General features: G+C 34.3%; 1 long non-coding RNA gene across 2 annotated transcripts; it reads left to right on the top strand.

Moving 5' to 3' along the window:
* Nucleotides 1-5,400: 5,400 nt before the first annotated feature.
* On the top strand, nucleotides 5,401-13,022 carry LOC114074413. Of its 2 annotated transcripts, none has more exons than XR_003574809.1 (4): nucleotides 5,401-6,032; nucleotides 6,658-6,713; nucleotides 7,170-7,219; nucleotides 12,491-13,022. It is a non-coding gene; the product is annotated as an uncharacterized LOC114074413 (long non-coding RNA). The 2 variants fall into 2 exon arrangements; XR_003574811.1 differs by lacking the exon at nucleotides 12,491-13,022 and adding an exon at nucleotides 11,414-12,234.
* The last annotated feature ends 9,440 nt before the right edge of the window (nucleotides 13,023-22,462 follow it).

The following is a 22,462-nucleotide window of genomic DNA, read 5'->3' as shown; positions in this document are numbered from 1 at the left end:
ATGGGTGGACAGGCAGCCTGGCAGCCTGCGAGCAGGTAGAATTGGAGGCAAGGCGTGCAACGTGAGCCTAAAACGCGGTCACTCCCTCATGATTTTAGAGGCAGCCTCGAAACGCAAGTCTCACATGAACTTCACTGCCTCAACCCAAAATTCAACACAAAATGACGGGATTCGGCCCCGCGACGCACAACTACTTCCTAGAATTGTAAAATTTTTATTTTTAGTAATTTAACTTCATCAAAACACTCATTTAAGTGGAGGGTCTTTTGTGTAATTCACTGGACGACTATATATGGATATTAGGTCAGTTTTAGAGCACTTTTACACGTTCCAAATTAGATGAATTTTTTTTTAATCTCATTTCTCTCAAGAATGTTCTATTTTCAAAACCCCATTTAAGAACAAGATAAGCTTAAGGAAGAAGACGAAGACTTCAATCTTTTCATTCATTTTTCGTGGATTCTTCATCTATAAGGTATGAATTTTTCACTCTTGGGATTCCTTTCCCATAGTGGTCCTTTCAAAGATATGTTTTCAAAAACTTCAATTCTAGGATTTTTACTCAACAAAACAGATATTCTTCCTAACTTTAGATTTATGATTTTCGATGTAAAGTATGTGTTTTGTATAGTCTATTTAAGACAAGTTGGTGAGTATGTGGTTAGTTATGTTTGAATTTCATGTGAGGCATGTTCTTATCTAGATGAGGGTTCGTATGATAGTTTCTACTAATTGATAATATGAAATCTTAGAGATCGGAACAGAGACTAGAATGAACTCTTAAATGAGCCTTTCCTTACACTACATTTTGAATTGATCTTATATATGATTTGAAGAGTTGTTATTGATTATGCTATTGAGTATTTCACTATGTTATTGTTATGAATATTGTAATTTGAACATAAGTTCTTGAATAAGGTTCTTGGAAGCAAGAGGTAAGTCTTCTAAATGCGTGATTACTCTACAATGTTTATGTTAGCCTATAAATCATTATGCGATGTAATGGAAGTGTCTATGATGTTTCTATGTGTATATGTTAGGATATGAACATGTTATTTGTGAGATCATGAAAAGAACATGATAAATGCAAGTCGATATTCTCTTGGATGCTTTAAAAAGATGACTATGTTATGTTCATTTCAGAAATTAAGGGTTAGAATGAAAGGAGATTCTCATGTAATCCCAAAATATCTCATGACCATGTTTATAGAAGGATTTAATCTCCTATAACCTATAATAAGTTATGATAAGATAAAACTAAAAGGTTATCAAGAAAGGGACTTCATCTAGGAACCGATGAACTAGATATGAGGGGTGTCCCTTCCCTAGTTGGAAGGTAGGTTCACCATGACTCTTATGAGATTGAGTCTTCCATGTAATGTGGAAATATGGGTCTCAAATACATCTCCTAGTTCTTGAACTATGTTTCCACAATAAGATACTAGCTAGTGGATCCACCTAGAAAGTTATGTCATGTTAGATTCTACTTTGGCCAGTAGACCACCTTCTTTCGGTGTGGGGTTTTATGACACCATATTCCATGTTTAACTCACATGGTTTATGCCGGTTAAAGTTAATGTTCCCTCCTAATAAAATGAAAGACATGTTAATGAAGTTGACTAGGGTGACTTAAGAATCTACTTAGTAGAGGTAGGGGTATAATATTCTACCAGGACATTGCACAAGTTGACTCTTAGGGAAATCCTAGGAGATTGTTCTTATGTAATATGATAACATGAAAGATATATGTTTATGATACATGATGTTACTGTTATATGATGTTGGTTATTATGATGAATATGTTATTGGGTTATATTGTTATATGAAGTGATGACTACTTTTGTTATAAGTTATATGAAGCAAAGCTTTACATATGGTCTCCTATCTTATCTACTTGGTTGTGTGGGGTTATGGTATTCACATGACCATTGCACTTGTAGGTTGGGGATAAGATCATTTGTAAGTGTTTTGTATGGTTTGTTTATATGATATATTGAATATGAAATGTTAACATGATATGTCTTTAATTATGATCATACTTTAAGTTGATGGAATCTTTAACTTTTATAAGTTATATGGTATGTGCATTGAAGAATTTCATATGACATAGCATGTTTTTCTATAGAGATGATAAATTGTCCTTTTTCATGCATGTCCTTATATGTTATGTGCATATACTCATACTTAGAACGTATGGCGTTCTAACCCCATTACTTTATATTACTACAACTGTAGGTTCCAGCCATTGAGACTTAAGGAGGTCGATTTGAAGAATCTTGGTACTATTTCTCCAAGTCTTGGTAGGTCCTCATGTTCGGGGATGCTATCTTTCATATTCCAACTTATGAAGACTTAGTTGTTTTGCGGATATTCTGTTTCCAATTATGTTTCTTTGGATTCTTTTGTATTAAGGCCTATATGACATATTGTTTATATATTGGCTAAGTCCATATTTGCACTCTTCAGATGGCTTTATATATGCTAGACAGATTTTTAGAATATAGTATGTCTTTATGAATGTTAAGTATGACCTCTATGTATACATCAAGTAGAATGTAAAAGTTTTAATGTTCTGCAATTTTTACTGATCACATGTTTTTACGAATGCTAAGGGCTTGTCTTAGTCCTATGATAGGACAACGACGCTCGTCTTATCTGGGGTGTGCTACTCCGGTTGTGACAAACTAGGTATCATAGCATGATATTAAATACCCTTAGAATCAATATTTCACTAATCCACGTTACATAATATCTTGTTCATTGCTATGAAGAGCTCTACAATTATGGATGAGAGGCTACGTCATGACTATGAAACTTCTATCTTTCTTGATACTCCTATATCGTCACTTTAGAGTTTTGACACTATGTGTCATTTAGAATATAATCCCTTTCTTGTGGTTTTAGGCGATGAACACAAGAAGGACTGCCGTGAGGAGAGTAGGGCATGAGATTGTGAATGCGAGAGCTAATCTCCAAGGCAATCGCAACGCTCCCCAAGTGCAAGCTACTGCAAACGAACTAGTTTCTGTGAATACTTCGACTATGATGGATGGTGAGGTAAGGGATGCTCTGTTTCAAATGGCCCAAGCCATCACCACCCAAGCTAATGCCATTATGAAACAAGCTGACAAGGAGGTTGTTCCTTAAAAGAACCAACATTCTAGCACTATGGCTAGCCATTTCAGAGATTTTATAAGGATGAATCCTCCTAGGTTTTCTGTATATAAGGTTGATGAAGACCCCCAACAATTCCTTGATGAGCTCTACAAGATTCTATTTTCTATGAGGGTTAGTACTACTGAGAAGGCTGAACTTGCTGCTTATCAACTTAAGGACGTGGCTAAGACATGGTACAATCCATGGAAGGATAGTAGGGCTTTAGGAGGTTGACCGTGACTTGGAAAATCTTCAAAAAGGCATTTCTTGATAGATTTTTTCGACTAGGGCAAAGGGAAGATAAGGTAGAGGAGTTTATCTACCTTCATCCAGGCGGTATGAGTGTCAAGGAAGACTCCTTGAAATTCATTAAGCTGTCCAAATATTCTTCCTCTTTGGTTTATAATGATAGGAATGAGATGAGCCGTTTAGTAACGTGAGTGTCCAAACAGCTTGAAAAGGAATGTCGTGCAGCCATGCTTCATAAAAATATGGATCTTTCTAGGTTGATTTCATGCTCAAAAGGTTGACGATTGTTGTAGAAGGAAGAAGAATAGGGAAGCTCAGAAGGCAAGAACTTTAGAAAGTAGTTCTTCAAAGAGTAGGCTAGATGTTCAAGACAAGCCTAAGTTCAAGAAGAGATTTTCGAATCCGGTTCCTTCTAATTTCTCCAAGAATCGCAATGATAGAGGTTCTAATCCTAAACCTAAAAGGGGGGAAAATGTTGATCCATCAAAAGAGAGACAACCTTGTGGTAAGCGTGGTAAGAAACATATGGGTGAATGTCTTGTTTGGACTAATAGTTACTATGGTTGTGGAAAGGTTGGTCATATTGTAAAAGATTGTCCTAATATTATAATCCAACGCAATAGTAATGACCATGTTCAACCAAGTCCTAGTTCTGAAGCTCCAAAAAGGAACAGTTTCTATGCACTCAAGGCTAGCGCTGAACAAGAGAACTCTCCAAACGTTGTGACAGGTATGTTGCAAGTTCTCTTTGTTAATGTTTATTCATTGCTTGATCCAGGTGCCACTCATTCTTTTATTACACCTTTGGTATCTAGGAAGTTTGATGTACTTACCGATGTTTTGATAGTACCCTTTTCGGCTTTTACCCCAATGGGTGACTCTGTAGTTGTAAAAAGAGTCTGTCGGAAATGTCCTGTGATGCTGCCCAGTAAAGTTACTCCTGTTGATTTAGTAGAATTGTACATATTTTATTTCGATATTATTTTGGGAATGGATTGTCTTCATGCATGCTTTACTTCCATATCTTGTAGAATAAGGGTAGTTGTAACAGTCCATAAAATGTACTTGTTAGTGAAGAGTCTATTAGGTTTTAAGAATATGTATTGGGGTACATAGGCATCCCAATGCCCAATATTGAGTAATATTCTTAAGGATGTTAGCCAATTTCAATGTATTAACAAGTAACTTAAAATACACTTTGATGTTCCAATGCTCCAATCAAAGCTTGATTAGGAATTGTACCTGCAATGAAGAACCTAAGCTAAAAATTTTGAATTTCTTAGCCTACACACATTAGGTACGAGGCACCCAAGTGTCAAGCCTAGGTACCATAACACATGATCATTTAAAATGATCATGTAAATTAAGGAGTGCTCAAGGACAAAGGGAGGATCCTTGAGACAAGAAGTGAACTTTCCAAGTGCAACAACAGAGTGCATAGTTTGGAAAGTGCACGACAACACATATGCAAGCACATGTGCTACCGGTCAAGATACCAAACAACAAAGCCCAACCGATTCAATTAGGGTGGTTATAGGGCTGGCGAGCGTCGGGTCAAGCCATGTGGGGCTGAGCTTCCTCACCAATCCTAGGCTCTAACTAACTTACCTAACAAGCTAACTAACCTAGGATGGTCCAAAGGGGTTGGTTATGGTGCTAGTGACTTAGGGGTACTTTAATAATTACCCTAGGTCACTTAATTAATTAAATTAGCAACACAACTAATTAATTAAAATTCATGGTCAAAACAAAGACCCCTTATAAATTTTTAGAATTTGCTAAGTCAAATGCTTTCGTAATTTTAGTAAATGTAGGGGAGGCATTTTGGTAATTAGCTAATGGATATATTTAATTAAGTTAATTATCCTATGTTGAATTAGTCAATAATTAGTTACTAAGACATAGGCTCACATTTATCCAGTAAAAACTCATGATTGAAAAAAAATGAATAAACGTAAGAAAAACAGAAAAATTCTCTCAGTTCTCCTTAGGCGATTTTAAGGAAATTCTTCAAGATTTTCATGCAAAGTATAGGGTGATCTATTTTAAGTGATGTCTTTTGGGTTCACAAATTCCCGGAATGCGTTTATGTACCTAATGAATTGAGTTTTCATAAATTACTTTGACTCATTTGTGATTGTTTTCATTGATGATATTTTAATACACTCCAATAATTAAAATGATCATGAGAATCACTTTAGGTAATTCCTCAAAGAACGCCCACTTTATAACAAATTTAGCAACTGTGAATTTTGGTTAAGGTCGGTTTTTTTATTGTTCATATTATCTCTGGTGATGGTATCAAGGTTGATCTGAAGAAGACGAATGCGGTCAAAAATTGTCCTAGACCTTTGATTACCACTAACATGAGGAGTTTCTTGAATCTAACCGGGTATTATAGAAGGTTTGTTGATGGATTTTTGTCCATTGCTTCTCTTTTGACAACTTTGACCCAAAAGAAGGCGAAGTTTGAGTGGTTGAAAGCTTGTGAAAAAGTATTTCAAGAGTTTAAAGATAAGCTTACCTCCGCTCCGGTGTTGACCTTACAAGAGGGTAATGAAGGCTTTGTAGTGTATTGTGATGCTTCTTGAGTAGGCTTGGACTGTGTCCTCATGCAGCATGGAAAGGTGATAGCTTATGCTTATAGGCAACTCAAAGTTCATGAGAAGAATTATCCAACTCATGACCTTGAGTTAGCTGATGTAGTTTTTGCCTTGAAAATATGGAGACACTACTTGTATGGTGTGCATGTTGCTGTGTTTGCTGACCATAAAAGTCTTCAATATGTTTTTACACAAAAGGAGTTAAATCTCCAATAGAGAAGGCACAACTAGAAAACATGCATGTAGCAACAATTAAATATATGTTGCAATAGATACTCATTCGCAACTGTTATAACCTTTGCAATAAACAGCTGGACCTAATGAAACACTTTAAGAGTTAATTTGTTGCATTAGTACTACAACCATTGCCATAGTATCTCTACATTGCAACGTTTGTGAAAATTTTCACCTTAGGTTCTCTATGTCAACGATTCCGCCATTTATTTTCCCTCACTTATTTCACTACACCCGCCAATTTTTTAATTAATTGTTAAATTAAAAAAAAAGGTAAATATATCACATTAATTAGGTCAATATTTTTCTTCACTATTTTGAACCTCCCTCGTAAGTAGAAGGCTTCTCTCTCTTCTCTTTGAAGAACGAAAGCTCATCCATGGATTTAACCATTTTTCTTTGCTTTTCCTTATAGGAATCTGCAATTTTTGGGTCTTCTTGTTCTTGAGTTCTACGTTTATGCAGATACAGGTATGTTGTGTTTCGTCTTCTTCAAAGTTAGAAATTTATTAGAAGCTAGGGTTCTTATAAAATTGTTTTCTTTAAAGTAGTTTTAGCTAGATTTTATGTTTATAATGTCATCTTTTTGTGCATTAGAGTGAGTTTTTCATGTTTGGTGAAGATTGAGAAATCTCCGCAAAAATGTTTAGATGGAAATTTTCAATTTCGGAAGAGTTAATGTTATGAAAGATGAGTTTCAAATCTTCAATTTGCATGATAGTTCTTATCAATTAAAAAACATTTAGTTTTTGAACCGGACAAAACATTTCTAAGAATAAAATCTTCAATCTGCAAGATAGTTCTTATCTAAGTATTTTTCTACTATGAAAGTCCTTGAATTCAAGCATTAAGGGATTTTGTTTCTATCTTTCGAGTATATTATTCAAGGTTTAAGTTTATACTTTCCTCCTTGCCTGAATTTTTTAGTGCAGAAACTACAAATTGGTCATCAAGCTCATCTCACTGCTCAAAAAAATGTAATGTTCGTATTTCTCTTTTTATTTTCATTTTCTTTTTTAACATTGATGTACATGTGTATCTGAATCCTTTTCCTTCATTAAAAGTAAGTATTTCCATTATTGAAATATCTTACCTTCAATTAAATGTAACTAGAAGCTACATTTGGATTGTAGATGCATCTTTTGTTTAAATGTTATAATACATCCTGATGGAGTACATATTTTTGCATTTCTTATCATAGTATGATGTATTAATGCATCTTGCAGCACCTGTTTTCAGTATAGGAATATATAGAGTTATGAAAACAAATAGCAATATAACGTCTCATTTATATTGTTCAGCTAGTGTGTATATTAGATACAACAATCATTTTTCTACCTGTGCTCCATAAGGTGTTGTGGGAGGAAGGAATAGAAAGCTATATAAACGTAATCAGTTACTCACATTTGTGAGTGACCTGCACATTTATTGATTAAGTGTCCTTGAATATGTTTACTTTGATGTAATGTTAAAGTTGGTAATTTTTTGATTTCTTTTACTAATCTCATTTCATTATTGCTTATTCATTATTCAATTAAATCATTCCATATATGACTATGTTTTTCAAATTTAAGGTTTGTATTGTAAGATCAAAATGTTGGATAATTTTCACGTTATGGTTTTACTATAAAAAGAAATTCATGATAAAAAAATTTTTCTTATGAGTTAAGATCTTCATAACTAGATCATTCATGTTACTTTCTGTCTCAGTGAACTCTATCTCGTCCATTCCTTTCCCAGTGTATTAAAGCAACAAAGATGTTCTTTTGTACATAGTTGTGTAGTGGTGGTGCGTAGTTGTGGTGTGTATTATTTTTGTAAGGATTTGAGTGTTAATAGTATATCTAAGGCTACTTCTATATTTGGATATTCTTGTTTACATTTAACTATACATCCAAAATCTTTAAGGCTGCTCCTTGTCTTTTCTTATAAATTTTATGTTTTACTATTGAGTTGCTTAGTTTCATTAGTGAGGTTATTGACTTTTATTTTCTTTTCTTTTCATGCTTTTCTTTTACCTTTAAATTTTTTTAGAATTTTAATTAGAGACATAACACCCTCAACATATTAACTCAAATTTGCCTAGTTAGCTTAGTTATGATTATCTAAAATGTAAAAGGTTTTAGATAGTAATGTTTTCCTATAGTAAGCTATTCGCTGCTTAAAAAGAGGTAATATTCACTTGTCTCTTAATTCTATATTTAGTTTCCTTTTTGTGTTCTCATCATTTCCAATTACGTGTGTATGAATCTTTATTTTTACTCTTCTGTTTGTGTTGTTTATATTCATTTCCGGGTGATTCTTTCCCCGTATATGTGCTCTTTAAATTTTGTAAATGTGTAGATAGTTTAGAGTGTTGGACAAGATTTCCCTTTTATCTGACATTCGTATTATTCTTTTTTTTTCTGATTCATGTTCTATATTGTGACCATTGCTGATTCTAGATCTGTGATTTAGTACATACTTTTTCTGGTTGAACAGTAACTCATCCTCTCAAAGAGGAGTCTTGCAATGTGTTTTGCGTAGTTTGTTGTGTGATGTTGTTTTCCTTGACAAAATAATATTATGTTGTGTATTTTTTATATGAAATTCATTACATCTTGTAAGTGTTTAGATTTGTCAAAATTGTTTAACTTTGTTGTATATAGCCAAGATAAAGCCACTGATCAGAATCTTTTTTTTATGTCATTTCTTGGTAATTTGATTTTGGTGTCATATACGATATTCAAAATTAAATGGATAGTGGAGATAAAAGTTGGATGGGTCTCCGGAGATCCACCAATGAATATATCAGTGGTTTGAATAAGTTTCTTGATAATGCTTTTGAACTAGCTTCCAAAGGAGATAAAATATTGTGCCATTACAAATAGTGTGCTAATTTTAAGTGGCATCAACGAAATGTTGTAAAGGATATCTCAATTGTTTATGGTTTTGTACAAGGGTACACCACATAGATTTTTCATGGGGAAATTATTTCCTCGAGAAATAATCTAGATCATAATAAGGAAGGTTCCAACATGCGTGACAATATTGATGGCCTACTTTATGATACTTTTAGAGATGTTCCAGATTATTTGGGGGTAGAGTAATGTGGCCTTTGGAGACTTGCTTGACGTGTTCAGAAAGGAATATCCATTTGGTAAGATACCCGAGTCTTTTCACAAAGCAAAAAATGTGATGAAAGATTTGGGTCTTGATTATGAAAAAATACATGCATGCCCTAATAATTGTATGTTATATTCGAAGGAAAATGAGAAGGAAATAATTGTTCTGTTTGTGGCTCGTCTAGATGGAAGAATGTTAATGATCCCTTGATTAATGAAAGCACCAAAATTCCTACAAAGATATTAAGGTACCTTACCTTAAAACATAGGCTTCAGGGAAAATTCATGTGTCCTGAAACAGCTGCATGATAATGAACGACCCAAAGATGGAAATATAAGGCATGCGGCTGACGGGAAAGATTAAAAGAATTTTGATTCATTCCACGAAGATTTTACTAGAGATCCTCGTAACGTTAGATTTGGTCTATAAAGTGATGGTTTCAACCCATTTTGAACCATGAGTATTTCTCATAGCACATGGCCTGTTATGTTAATGAATTATAATTTATCACCGTGGATTTTCAGGAAACCGGAATATATTGATGTGTAGCTTCAACCACTAAATGCAGAGTTGAAAGAATTGTAGGAAATTGGGATGGAAACATATGATGTTGATTCTAAAAAAATTTCAATTGTGTGCTGCCCTATTGTTGACAATAAATGATTTCCAGCCTATGATATGCTTTCTGGTTGGATCACAAAAGGAATAAAGCCATTCCCAACTTGTAACTATTGGAGATGCTCTCAATATCTCAAGCATAGTCGTCAGATGTGTTACATGGGTCATCAGGCGTTCTTACCTCTTGATAATCCATTTCGAAGAGATAATAAATCATTTGATGGTAAAGAGGATCACAGATCTGCACCTACTCCCTGCTCAGGCACAGGAATATTGGAAGAGTTTCATGGATTAAATAATATTTTCGGAAAGAGACAAAATAGGAAGCATCGTGACAGCGAGGGTCCATGGAAAAAAAGAACAATTTTTTTTAATTGCCATAGTGGGAACATAACAAACTGAGGCACAATCTTGATGTGATGCACATAGAAAAAAATATTTGTTATTGTTTGCTCAAGACTTTGTTGGATGTAACTGGAAAGTCAAAAGATCATGTTAATTCTCGACATAACTTGCAAGAATTGGGGATATGAAAGGAGCTTCAACCAGTAAAGGATGATAATGGAAAAGTTTATTTGGCTGAAGGTTGCTTTGCAATGAAACCAGAAGAGAAGAAGTTATTTTGCACTGTTCTTAAAAATGCCAAATTACTAAAAGGTTGTGTTTCAAATATATCAAGACGTATGGAACTGGATTAGATGAAAATATCAGGTTACAAGAGTCAGGATGCTCATTTAATAATGCATTACTTTCTCCAAGTTGCTGTTAGAAAAGTGTTGCCTAAAAAAGTTTCTTTAGCATTGATTCGGTTGGGGTACTTCTTTAGAGTCATATGTGGCAAGGTGATAAAGAGAACATATGTTTATGAAATGCAGTCTGAAATCAATGAGATTATATGTGAACTTGAAAAGATTTTCCCTCCATCCTTTTTTGATATAATGCTACATCCGCCTATACATTTAGTAAATGAAGTGAAGTTTGGTGATCCGACACATCTTCGTTGCATGTATTCCACTTAAATAAACCTTTGTTTTTTCAAGGGGCTTGTTCGTAATCGATTTCATCTAGAAGTATCTATACTAGAGGGATTTGTGGCACTAGAGCGCGTGAATTTATGTTTCAGATACCTACATGCTGGGGTGAAAACAAAATTCAGTCGATACTAATTAGATGATGAGTAAGTAACTAAAACAAAGGGAGATAATTTTTCACCTATTTTCCCAAAATTTGGCCATCCCATTGGAAGGGATAAAAAAAAACAAAGGCAATAATTTTCACATGGATCTCCAGTTATGTCTTGATATACATCAATATGTATTGTTTAATACAGGAGATGAAAAAATGGAGACCTTTATTATGTAAGATATGTCACTTTTATTATAAACTTCAATATAATTTATATAATTAGAAATTTCAAACATGGTAATTTGAATTATGCTTGCTTGCAGGGAACATATGATCGTAATTGAAAATCATAGTAGTGCAAATGCATGGATTAGAGCACAGAATCATAGTAAGGAGTTTGTCAACTAGTTTATGAAGAAAGTTAAATTTGTTGAAGTGCCTGAACATTTACAGAAACTTTATAAAGGGCCTATTCTGCGGCAAAAAGGAATACAACATATGTCATCAATGGATATCGATTTCATAAAATGAAACGAGATAGTCAAGGTAATATTCAACACTATGGAGTGCCTTTATCAACAACTACTGATAGTTTTGCTACTGCTAGAGACCAAAACTCCACTGATGGAGAGGTTTTATATTATGGAGTTATTCAATAAGTTATGCAGTACTGAAGATCCATTTGTACTAGCATCTCAAATGCATCAAGTTTTCTATGTGGAGGATATAATTAAGAAAGGTGTTTATTATGCAAGGACTAAAGTCAATGTTGATTTATTTGCTTTAGACGAAGATCAGAATCGCCCGTTATATTGGAGACACATTTTTTGGGGAGCATGAAAATTACATTGGAACATCAAATGGAATATCTTGTGTTGATGTTGATCTTAGATGCTCGAGAGAATATGTAACTGGTGATGTCACGGATATGCCAACTCATGATCAACATTCAGAATACATGGAAGAAGATCATATGGAAACATCAAAATAAGATGAGGACTTTGATGATGTCGATTGGGATTGGATGGTGGCTGATGATTGACGAAGGAATTTTTGAAATTCTTTTAATATATTTCTATTGCATTTTCTTATATGTACTATTGGTTTGAAAGTCTATTGAATGAATGTCGATTTGCCAGTTTTATTCCTATTGTGTACTTTTGTGTTTTTGGATTTTCTAAATAATATTAGAGATTGTTTTAGTGTTTCTTTTGCTGAAATGAGATTATTGATTTTGCATCAGCAATCATATGTGCATCAGGTTTCAAGAAGTGGTGATTCTGATTTCTGCTTCACCTTTTCTCCTTTTTACTATTTCATTTTATTGCTACTATAATCTTCTTTTACTTGATTCTGTTGGTATGTCTAACTCCTTATTTGTATATCTCTTTTTTTTACAGTAGTCAGTACTTGGTAGTCGTGAAACAACGAGTGTCTCCAAGAATAAGAAATAAATACGCAAGAGCAACTTTTCTAGATGGAATGCTCACATCTTTGGCGAATCAAAAGAAGTTCTTGCTAGCTACAAAAAGACAAGATCTAATCGCCGCAAAGCGTCAACTTTAGCAGATGTAATTCAAGAAGAAGATCTTCTATAATAAAAAAGTCCAAAGACATGATTTCGTATACAAACTGACTCAACTAACAATGTAGTGCAACCCGTAGAAGAACAACTTCAACTAAATTCTACTTCTCTTGAAGAAAACGAACAATGTGCAGACCAAGGAAAGAACATCAATATTTTATTTATAATGTTACTTGTCTTTTTTTTTATTATAAAATCAAATTACAATACTACTTTGGAAGGCTTATCTTTTTTTTGTTATTATTGGAGAGTCCTCAACTAAAAAAAGACAAAGAGGTCAAACAAAGATGTTATTTGTACATGGATGGCAAGATTGTAATCTGATTATACTGAATAAACTTTGTCAGCCTGTTGGTCCTACTAATGACGTCGTCATAGATTTGAGCAGCTTCCTTGGTACACTTTCTAAGAATGAGACCCTTTTTCCTCATGATATAGAAAATTGGAAGCTGATGTTTCTTCAACACAAAAAATAAAAATTCGATCAGTCCATCGTTCATCTACTTGTAGCAACAATGAAGGTAAATATCCTCCACCTTCTTCTCCATTTTCTTCTAATACTGGTTTTGTAGTTTCTTTTTTGGTTCATCTTCATCTATGGACTGTTATGTTAATCTTCTTCTACTTCTTTTTCTTGTGCTACTACACTTGCAATCTTCTTGTATTATTGTTTGTGCAATGGCAATGATCATTTTATTTTTATCAAATTTAATGGTATCGAGATTAGTGTTACTGTTGTTTACATAGTTTAGGTGTTGTTGGTTTTTATTAACTGGAGATTATCATTTTCTTTGTGATTCATCATTTGTTTCTGATGTATATGTTTGTTGTATTTACTCTTGATGTAACCCCTATTTGTTGCTTTGTCTATTGTCTTTAGCTGTTATATTTTGCTCAACTAATATCATGTTTATGATTGTGTAATCTTTCTAGTTCTGATTCTGAGGATTGTAATTTGAGATTTATTGGAATTCAATGTCTTCCATCTTTTGGTTGGGAGAGTTTGAAAACTGTTGTAGTGGATTGAGTTGTCTTGTTTAAGTGCAATGTTGTAATGTAGTTAGCTAAGTGATTTGGTCCTGACATAGTTGTTCCCGATCAACTTCTTCACCTGGTGCTAATTCATTTATATGTTTACTATCTGCTAAACTGTCCTCATCCAGTACACTTTTATAGATATATTTATTGAGTTGTTTCCTAATAGGTTTGGATCCTCCTCATGATCAGTTAGAGCTTCTACCTTTATCTTAGAATGTTGGTTTCCTAGTAGTTATTTCCCGTTATGTCTTATTTTACCTTTTCATTTCTGAACTTCCTCTTTCCTAATTGTTGATCCTTTTGAAATATTAGGTGAACAAAATGATGATCAAAGTGGGGATGAAAGCAATTAAGACCTTACTTTAAAAGAATTGATTTCTACAGACATTATAGCAATACTTTACTTTTTGGCTTAGTTTTGTGAACATAAGTAAATGCCAACTCTTGAACATTGTAGCACTATTTTTACTTTTTGTCGTGATTTTGTGAAGTTGAATGAATGTCAACTCTTAAACATTCCAGAACTATTTTAATGTTTAGGTTTAATTATTGTGAACATCAATATATGCTGACTCTTCAATTGCAAATCAAGATCATTTGGTTTTATCTATAATATATGAATGCTACAAGTTGATGTACATATTGGCTTAATAGTTTTTATCATTGTATCATTGTTTATTTCGAAAATGGCTACAATAGCCTTCAATAAGCATTCGAAGGTCTATTGCAATAGCTTAGTTTTGTTGCAATAATTAATAAAAGTCATAGTAATAGGTCATTTGCAATTATTTGCAACTGTTTGCAGAAAAGTGTCATCCTAGAATAAAATATAATTGTTTATATAGATAAGTTGTTGAAAAAGTTCACAATTGTTGCTATAAAACCTTTTGCAAGGGTTTGCAACTGTTGCAACAATCGAAGAAAATTATTGTTTAAAACTAAAAGATAATTGTTGCTCTAGATAGTGTGTGGCAACGGTTTACCACCGCCGCTATAAACTCTTTTGGAACGATTTGGCAACTGTTGCAACAGGTGCAGAAAAGTATCATCCTAGACTAAAGAATAAATATTGCTATAGATGGTCTGTGGCAACGACTTTTAAATACAGCTAGTAAACCGTTACTATAGATATATTGCAACATCCTTATATGCAACACGCGAGTTTCCGTTGTCACAGCTAAAATGCGAGACTCTTTGAGTCTATGACAATAATTATTCCTGTGTTGCATCATGCATGTTTTCTAGTAGTGAGATGGTTAGAATTGTTGAAGGATTACGACTGAGTGTTCTTTACTATCCTGCCAAGACCAATGTGGTTGCGGAGATCTGAGTCGTATGACTATGGGTAGTGCGTCTTATGTTGAACAAAAGAAGAAAGAACTTGTGAAAGATATTCATAGGTTGGCTCGATTATGTGTGCAGTTAGAAGTTTCTACAAATTATTACATGATACATAATAATTCCGACTTATCATTAGTAATGGAGGTGAAATCTAAGTATTATCTTGATACACTATTGATAGAGTTGAAGGAATCTTTATTTCGTAAACTTAATCAGTCATTCTCCCAGGGGGGATGGTGTTCTTAGGAACCAAGGGAGATTATGTGTACCAAATGTTGAGTATTTGAGAAACCAAATTCTATAAGAAGCTCATGGTCCTCGCTATTCTATACATCAGGGTGACACCAAAATGTATCATGACCTTACAGAGATCTATTAGTGGGATGGTTTAAAAAAGGACATAGCAGAGTTTGTTTTTAGGTGTCCAAACTGCCAACAACTTAAAGTTGAGCATCTCAAACCGGGTGGTTCAACCCAACTAATGCATGTTCCTACTTGGAAGTGGGAAGCCATCAATATGGACATTGTTGTTGGGTTGACTGGAACACGAACGCAAAATGAATAAATATTGGTTATTGTGGATAGGTTGAATAAATATCCTATTTTATTCCCGTAAAGTCTACTTACACGCTTGAAGATTATGCAAAGATCTACATTTATGAGATTGTGAGTCTTTATGGTATTTATTCGTCCATCATTTCTAAAGCAGGTTCCCAATTCACTTCTGGTTCTTGGAAGGCTTTTCAAAAGGGTTTAGGTACTCAAGTGAAACATTGTACCGCTTTTCATCCTCACATCGATTGTCAAGCAGAACGTACCAGTCAGATCCTTGAAGATATGTTTCGAGCCTGTGTTATTGACTTCAAAGGAAGTTGGGAGATGATCATTTACCTTTGATTGAATTCTCTTAAAACAATAGCTATATTTCGAGCATCTCCATGGATCCTTTTGAAGCTCATTATGTTAGAAGATGTAGGTCTCAAGTTGGATGGATTGAGCTTGGTAGATCCTATCTCCTTGGTCAAGAGATAATCTATGAGTCTATAGAGAAAGTCTTAATCATAAGAGATAGATTGAATAGAGCCTATAGTAGGCAAAAGTCTTATGCCGACAAGGAAGAGATCTTGATTTTGAAATAGGTGATCATGTCTACTTTATGATTTCACCTATGAACAGGGTGATGAGATTTTGTATAAAAGAGAGAGTTAAGTTCCTAGTATGTTGGTCCTTAAGAGGTTTTACAACGGGTTGGAAAGGTTTACTATGAACTGAAACTACCTAGTGAGCTAGCTTCAGTTTATTCAGTGTTTCATGTTTTTATTCTCAAGAAATGCATAGGCGACCCGGTGTCTATTCTTCCTATTGAAGGTTTAGGGTGGTTGAAAATCTCTCCTATGAAGAGTTTTAGGTTGATATCCTAGATCGCCAAGTCAAGAAGTTGACAAACGAGGAGGTTGTCTCTACAAAAGTTTTCTGCAGGAACCACCTTGTTGAGGGTGCATCATGGGAGGCTGAAGCCGACATGAGGTCCTGTTACCGTCATATATTTACTCCTTAAGGTTATCCATTAATATTAATAGAGAAAGTAATGCATAACCATGAAATTGACTTTTTCTAGATAGATGCACGTTTTGGTAAGAGATAGTACCAACTAGAGTTTTAAGAAAATGCCTTCATACTCTATTCTTGCACTTACGTGAAATATGTATGCATGTGTATTCTTGAGATTTTGATGTTTGTTGTTGTCTTGATAAGGATGATAGCATGGTAACTCTTTGATGCATTTTGAGTTTAGATAAGGTTGAGAAGGAAATTCCTCACTATGTGTTATGAAATATTAAGCTCTTACATGTTTGTGCATCATTATTTGAGTGCTCTGTGTAATGTTATCGTATTTGTTGAAAGGAGTTATGAAGTACTCCTATATGCTATGACTCATTATTATGTTATGTTGTTTCTTGGTTTGGCTGCTAGTATTGAGTTTATTTCTACCGTCCAAAAGATTTTTGTGTCATTCGGTGACGAATGTTCCTAGCGGCGGGATAATGTAACACTCCGGAAATGCAATGACATAGAATAGATCTTAATCTATTCAATATTGTTTAAAATGATGTTTTCAGACATATATTAATGTAATAAACACATTTCGAAAATGTTAGAGGAAAAACATAAAAGAAAGACCTTGACGTCCGGAAACAAGCTAATTAGAACTAGTTGACGTCCCTATGTATGATGAAGGTTTCGAAGTCTCAAATGAAGTACAAAACTTGTAAAGAGACCTTGGATAGGTAATACGTAGTACACAGGGTCCAAACGTCCGGGAACGACACACCAACGAACACCAGAAGAGTCCTTGGGGAGGACTCAATCATGTGTGGGCAGGCTACCTTCCAGCCTGACAGCAGGCAAAATTGGAGGCAAGGCGTGCGACGAGGCCTGACACGCAGGTCACTACCTCAAGATTTGAGAGGCAGCCTCGCGACACGAGGCTGACATACACCTAACTACCTCAACTCAAAGTTTAATAAAAATTTAGGATTTGTCCCCACGATGAGCAGCTACTTCCAGGAATAGTTAAGGTCGTATTTTTGGTAATTTAACTTCTAGAAAAGACTCATTTAAGTGGAGGTCCTTTTGGGTAATTCATAGGGCGACTATATATAGATATTAGGACAGTTTTAGACCACTTTTACATGTCCATATCATATCAAACAAGTTTTATCTCATCTCTCTCAAGACCGCTCTCTTTTCCAAACCCCCATTAAAGAACAAGAAGAGCCTAAGGAAGAAGATGAAGACTTCAAGATTTTCATCCAATTTTCGTGGATTCTTCATCTATAAGGTATGGGTTTTTCAATCTTGGCATTCCTTTCCCCAAGAGTTCCTCTCAAAGATAAGTTTTCAAGAACTTCAACTCTAGGGTTTTTACTCTACAAAATCGATTTTATTCCTAACTCTAGATTTATGATTTTCAATTAAAAGTAAGTGTTTTATTATGTCACATAAATTGATGAGTATTTGGTTAGTTGTTTTAATTTCCTGTGAATCATGTTCTTATCTAGATGATGGTTTCTTATGATTGTATCTACTACTTGATGATATGAATACATAGGGATTGGAACTAAGACTACAATGAACACTTAAATGGCCCTTTCCTTTACCCTACACTATGCATTGATCTTGTATATGATTTGAAGAGTTGTTTTTGATTATTATATTGAGTATTTAACTATGTTATGGTTATGAATGTTGTAATTTGGACTAAGTTCTTGATTAAGTTTCTTGGAAGCAAGAGGTAAGCCTTTTATAGTCGTGCTTACTCTACAATGTTTATGTTAGAATATAAATCATGATGCTATGTAAAGGAAGTATGTATGATGTTGCTATGTGTATACGTTGGGATATGAACATGTTATTTATGATATCATGAAAAGAACACGATAAATGCAAGTTAAGATATTCTCTTGTATACTTTACACAAGATTACTATGTTATGTTAATCTTACGAACAAAGGGTTAGAATGATAGAAAATTCTCATCTAATCCAAGAGATCTCATGATCATATTTATAAAAGGAGTTAATCTCCTATAACCTATTATAAGTTAAGATAAAATATAACTCAAAGGTGATTCAAGAAATAGACTTAAGCTAAGCACCGATGAACTAGATATGAGGGGTGTCCCTTCCCTTTAAGGAAAGTAGGTTCACAATGACACTCATGAGATTGAGGCTGCCATGTAATGTAGAACTATCGGTCTCTAATACATATCCTAGTTCTTGAACTATGTTACAACCATAAGATACTAGTTAGTGGATCCACTTAGAAATCTATGTCATGTTAGGTTCTACTTTGGAAGGTAGACCACTTTCTTTCAGTGTGGGGTTTTATGACACCAGATTCCATGTTTATCTCACGTGGTCTATGTCGGTTAAGGTGAATGTTCCCTCATATTAAAATTAAAGACAAGTAAATGAATGTTGACTTGGGTGACTTGAGGATTCTATTTAGTATAGGTAGGTGTATGGGACTCTAACTGCACATTGCACAAGTTGACTTTAAGGGAAATCCTAGGAGATTGTTCTTATGTAATATGATAACATGAAAGATATATGTTTATGATACATGATGTTAATCTTATACGATGTTGGTCATTATGATGAATATGCTATTGGGTTATATTGTTATATGAAGTGATGACTACTTATGTTACAAGTAATATGAAGCAAAACTTTACTTATGGTTTCCTATATTATCTACTTGGTTGTGTGGGGTTATGGGGCTTCACATGGCCATTGTACTGTAGGTTGGGGATATTATCATTGATAAGTGTGTTGTATGTTATGTTTATATGATCTATTAAATATTAAATGTTAACATGACTCTATGATAATATTTTACTGAATATGATCATACTTTAAGTTGATGGAATCCTTAACTTGTATAAGTTATATGGTATGTGCATTAAAGCCTTCAATATGACTTAGCATGTTTTTCTAAAGAGATGATAAATAATCCTTTTTCATGAATGTCCTTAAATGTTATGTGCAAATACCCATACTTAGCACATGTGGCATAATAACCCCATTGCTTTATATTACTACAACTGTAGGTTCCGCCCATTGAGGCTTAAGAAGGTCGATTTGAAGAAGCTAAGATCTCTTTATCCATGTCTTGGTAGGTCCTCATGTTCGGGGATGCTATCTTTCATATTCCAGCTTATGAAGACTTAGTAGTTTTGAGAATATCCTAATTCCAATTATGCTTCTTTTGATTCTTTTGTATAAGGCCTATATGGCATATTGTCTATATATTAGCTAAGTCTAGATTTGCACTCTTTAGATGGTTTTATATATGTGACACAGATTTTTAGAATATCGTATGACTCTATGAATATTAAGTATGAAGTCTAAGTATACTTCAACTAGAATGTAAAATTTTTAATTTTCCGCAATTTTTACTGATCACATGTTATGACAAATGCTACGGACTTGTTTGAGTCCTCCGAGAGGAAGACGACGCCAGTATCATCTTTGGTGTTGATATGCTAAAATTTACTTCTTGAAAAGAAGTAAAAGCGGTCGTATCAAGTAAAGAACTCAACTATAAGGTTGGGGTCAATCCCACGAGGAAAATGACTTAGACTTAACTTTAACCTAATATTACCTCTATTTAGTCAAGTGCTTCCCGAAAACAAGTAATAAAAAGGGGGTTTTATGTAACTAATGTAATTATCTATGTCTAAGTAAAGAAATGACAAGCTCAATGATTTGATTTTTATGAAGTAATGAATGTAACTAGGGCTTAAGTGTTCCCCATAGGTTCAAAACGTGGTAATTCTAGCTATAACAATCATTTCCTAGTATCTGGAATGCAAGGTGGTAAGTTATGTATCGCTAATTCCTTGGTCCGGCAACTAGGAAATTTCATTCCGCACCTTGGTCCGGCTATGTGTGTTTGCGTTACTAAACATTACCTTTACCTCATATTAAGCATCATAATCAATGTATGGCTTAGTTGTTACTTTGCACCAATCGACACTAGCCTATTAGATAGTGTATACCAAATCAACGTTGGTAATTCTTTTCTTATTATTTACCACCTTTGTCCGGCAAGTAGCAGAAGGATATTTCTAACGCGTGCACTCGTTAAAAAGTCTTCCATGAAAGAATTATCAATACATGCAAGACACTATTCTAGGGTTATTTTTTTAGCTAGTTTTTACCTTGTTAATTACACATGGTTCCCACAACCCTAGCTATGAATTTAGTTACCCATGCTAATAATAACAAAATTAATATTAGTTTGATAAGAATTCATGTTTTTACTTTGGTGAGATTGAAGAAAATCCAGAAAACTACTTGAATTAATCAATACTCTTCCATCAAACGATTTATGAAAAATAGAATAATTTCTCAAAATCACAAGTTCAAAAACTAAAACAATAAAAACTGAAAAATACCCAAGAATCAAACCTAAAAACGAGGCTTTTATTAGTTTATATAATAAAGAAGTCCTAACATAAAAACGAAATCTATTTAAGGAAAATATGCCCTAAAATGAGTATGAGTCGACGACCGGAGGGACGGAACGTCGAGGACCCTCCGTCGTTCCACGCTAAGCTTCTTTTTCAGCTTCTTTATTCTCCAACTCACTGTAACCATCAACGGACATGGATGACGGTCCATTGAGAGAACGACGCCCCGTCGATGGCTTCCGTTTATCCACACTTAGAATCTTTTCAAATCAGGTACTGGCGCTACTTTCTTTTAATGATGACGGATGTGCAGGACGGTCCGTCTTGTGGGTGACGTTCTGTCGAAAGCTGCCGTAGCCCTACACTTAGTCAGAATTCCCCTATCTTCCTTTCGTAGCATTTACTCTTTACAATGGTGACCACCTACGGACCATCGAGGGGTCGACGGACCGTCGATGGTTCCGTAGGTCGTCACTTCTTCAATTTCAGCACAATTCGTCCATCTTTTCATCCTGGACAGATTTCCTGTAAACAAAGAGAAAAATACATTCAAACTAATATTAAAAGGCCTTAGACACACATTAAACTTATAAAGCATTGAATGTACCGTGAAACCAAGGTATATTAACACCCAAAACTTAAATTCGTTGTTTGTCCTCAAGGGACGCACTATGACTCACCACAAAATCTTTGTACAAGAGTATCCTTATTTTATCTTTCGCAATCATCTAGCTATCAATTCCGATTATTTTTATTATGTTTATGCATGCTATCACTATTAGGATCGCTCATGTGGATCAAGCCATGATACAAACTCACTACACACCGACACCTATCCTCTTTGATCTCTCACTAAGGTACCAATTTTACGGTATTGCAACTAGTTTCCTCACTTCAAAACAACATCCTCATTTTTCACACAATGATTTCAGTTTGAGTAAAAGGATTATTTTTCAACACTCTCTCTCAGAACAACTTCACAACTTATTTATACTTATTGTCATAGGCTTGCCCTTATTTTCACTGCTTCAAGTTCACCATAATAGACTCTTATGATCACGATAGGACTTTCTTAGATTGTAACTTAGGCTAAGGGTCAGGTAGGGTACATTTGGATATATTTTAGTGACTTATTACCCTTCTTGACATAACATCTAAGTTTCCTACCTTTTCATCGTTTTATTCTGCCCTATTTCATAATTTTCTTGTATTCTTTCACCTTGCTATTCTCCCTTCTCTCTCCTTTTGTCTAAGTGACTCTTCTCTTTTCTCACTTTTATTTTCAAATTTTACATATTTCACATTGCTTTCAACTTTTCTTGAGTCACTTTTCTTTTGTTCTTTCTCTAACTTTATTCCTTAAACCCCACATTCTGGAGCATTCCTCATAATAGCCACCCTCAACTCATGGCTTTGCTCTGAGTCAAGGTAC

Source organism: Solanum pennellii, chromosome 10, assembly GCF_001406875.1.
Source record: "Solanum pennellii chromosome 10, SPENNV200".
Lineage (NCBI taxonomy): Eukaryota > Viridiplantae > Streptophyta > Magnoliopsida > Solanales > Solanaceae > Solanum > Solanum pennellii.
The sequence above is the reverse complement of the archived record's forward strand: the minus strand, read 5'-3'. Positions and strand labels throughout refer to the sequence as shown.